Source organism: Myotis lucifugus, unplaced genomic scaffold (assembly GCF_000147115.1).
Source record: "Myotis lucifugus unplaced genomic scaffold, Myoluc2.0 scaffold_60, whole genome shotgun sequence".
Classification (NCBI taxonomy): Eukaryota; Metazoa; Chordata; class Mammalia; order Chiroptera; family Vespertilionidae; genus Myotis; species Myotis lucifugus.
Genome location: NW_005871108.1, coordinates 2,485,974 through 2,489,146, shown reverse-complemented (window position 1 = coordinate 2,489,146; position 3,173 = coordinate 2,485,974).

Genomic DNA, 3,173 nt, shown 5'->3' with positions numbered 1-3,173 from the left:
GCTGGTGTGGCTCAGTGGCTGAGTGCCGACCTATGAGCCAGGAGGTTGTGGTTTGATTCCTGGTCAAGGCACATGTCCAGGTTGTGAGCTTGATCCCCAGTAGGGGATGACTCTCTCATTATTGATGTTTCTATCTCTCTCTCCCTCTCCTTCCCTGTCTCTAAAATAATAATAATGATATTTTAAAAAGGAAAACAGTGAGTGTTGGTGAGGATGTGGAGAAGTTGGAACTCTTGTACATTGCTGATGGGACTGTAAAATGGTGGAAAACAATTTGGCGATTCCTCAGAAAGTTAAACACGGAATTAATACATGACTCGGCAATTCCAGGCCTAGGTGTCTAGCCCTGAGAACTGAAAACAAGTGCTCACAGCATTTTCACACTAGCCAGAAGGTGAAAACATGCAAATTTCCATCTGCAGATGAATGGACAAACAAAATGTAGTATACACATACAATGAAGTATTATTCAGCCATAAAGTGGAATGAAATACTGATACATGCTACTATGTGGTTGAACTTTGAAACATTCTACTAAGTGAAAGAAGCCAGACACCAAAGGTCGCATATTGTATAATTCCGTTTATATGAAGTGTCCAAGAGAAAGTAACCCATAGATACCAAAAGAAGGTTGGTGGTTGCCAATAGCTGGGCGTGGAAAGCATGGGAATAACTGCTTAATGGGGATGGTGTTTCCTTTTGGGGGGATGAAATGTTCTGGAACTCCATAAAGATAGTGGTTGCACAACATTGTGAATGTACTAAATGCCACTGTTTTAGTCACTCTAAAATGATTAATTTTATAATGTTATGTAAAATTTGCCTAAAAATATTACTACATAAAAGTGCTTTGTTAGAATAGTTAAACAAATATGGTACATCCAAACCATGGAATATTATGCAGCCTTAAAAAATTCAAGGATATTTTAATGACATGGAAAAATGCTTACAATGCAATGCTAAGTGAATAAGTAGGATAAAAATTGTATATGCAGCATTTTACTAATTATGTTAAATAAAAAGTGCACGGAAAAGAAGACTATATAAAAATAAACTAAAATGCTTATTATCCAAATTTTTAAAAACTGTATGCATCCATAATCTACTAAGTGTCAGAACAATGAAAGAGGCAGATGAAGATCTTTGCTCTCCTGCAGCTGAGAACAGGGGACTTGGGACAGTGGCCCTGGATCTAGGGAGAGCTGGGAGGTCAGCAGAGCTAGATTCTTCTCTCTCCTCTGCCCCAGACTCCCTGGGTGACCCTTCCAGGCCTCAGGCCTCCTCTCCCACAAAAGGACAGGACCAGAGGTGCGCCTTCTGGAGAGCCATCCAGTGTCTTGGCATTTTCCCTAAGAAACACCTGCCCATGAGCCCAAGGCCACACATCCAGGATGGTCCCAGCGGTACTGTTTGTTGCAGTGAACACCTGAAACAACCTGATGTTCCTCAGCAGGGAATGAGAAATAAGGGAGGGTGGTCACCCACGGGACCCTCCACTTAGAAAGACTGAACTAGACCTCTCTTTCTCATCCTGGCTAGACCCTGATAACTTAATGATAAGAAGTGGGGCGGGGGGAACTGCAGAAGAATCTCACAGTTAGATAGCATTTATGTAGATCTTTAAACTACACAAAACAATTCTATGTATTGTTTATGCATCCATGTACATGCAATACATTTATAAAGGCATAGGCTGGAAGGACTGTAATTCATGACAGTCCTCGAGGGAGGGAGAGAAACAGAACAGAGGGGATGCAAGGTGAGGAGGTTTCCATTTTATCTCTTATTTTCAAACATTTTAAAAAATATTTTTATTGATTTCAGAGAGGAAGGGAGAGGGAGAGAGAGATAGAAACATCAATGATAAGAGAGAATCACTGATCGGCTGCCTCCTGCATGCCCCCCACTGGGGACCGAGCCAGCAACCCAGGCATGCGCCCCTGACCGGAATCAAACCTGGGACCCTTCAGTCCGCAGGCCGACGCTCTATCCACTGAGCCAAACCAGCTAGGGCTCAAACATTTTTTTAAAAATCTGAAACAAACATGACAAAATGCTAACATTTGTTAATTCTAGGTGGTGGGTACCTGGGATATTTAATATATGATTCTTTTCACTTTTTCTGTATTCTACCCTCCCAGCCCCCACAAATGATCAGTGAGGAGAAAGCCATGAGATAGGGAACTGACATTTATGGAGGCCTCTCTGTGGTTCTCAAAGCGCAGTCCCTGGACCAGCAGCAGCAGCTTCCCCAGGAACTTACTAGAAATGCAAATTCTCAGGGTTCCTGCTCCACAGCTACTGAATCAGAAACTCTGGGGTCAGGACCCAGAAATCTGTCTTGACAAGCCTTCCAGGTGATTCCGATGTACCGCTAACCTTGAGAACCACTGGGCTAGGTTGCTCTGACAGTAATTAACATGTTTCAAGCATATATACCTGTCAGGCAGTGCTTTAAGAGCTTTTTTTCAGTAACTCATCTAATCTTCAAAACAGCCCTGTGAGCCCTAGTTGGTGTGGCTCAGTTGGTTGAGCCTCCTCCCATCCATCTAGAGGTGGGGCTTGATCCGCACTCAGAGCCCATGCCTGTGTTGCAGGGACTTGCAGGAGGCAGCCAACTGATGTTTCTCTCCCTCTCCCTTCCTCTCTCTCTCTCAAATCAATAAAAACCTATTTTAAAACAACAACAAAGCAGCCCTGGTAGGGAGCCATTATTATTATGACCCCATCCTATAGATCTGGAAACGGAGGCACTGGAAGCCCAAATCCCGGCCCAGAGTCCCGCGGGCAGGTGGCGCCCTTCGCCACTCCCTTGGCGCTAAACTGTATTCACCTGAAGGTGGGCACACGCCAGCTCACTGCAGCCTCGGGAGAAAGAACGAATAGCCCCATTGGACAGATGAAGACACGGATTCGGAGATGAGAGTGACCTGCCCCTGTCACTTCCATCAAGGAGGAAAGTGAAGAGGCACACACCTTGCGGTCAGTCCATGAGGTTTTGGAGTTTGGCCAAGACCTGGGAGGGATCAGGGCCCGACGGAGGAGGGGGAGGAGGGGGGAGGAAGGGGGGAGTGGGGGAGGAGGGGGAGGGGGGAGGAGGGGCAGCTGCAGCCCCGCCCTGGGGTGTGGCTTGGGAAGGTCACGCCCTCTGGACACAGCCCGACCCCTTTCCC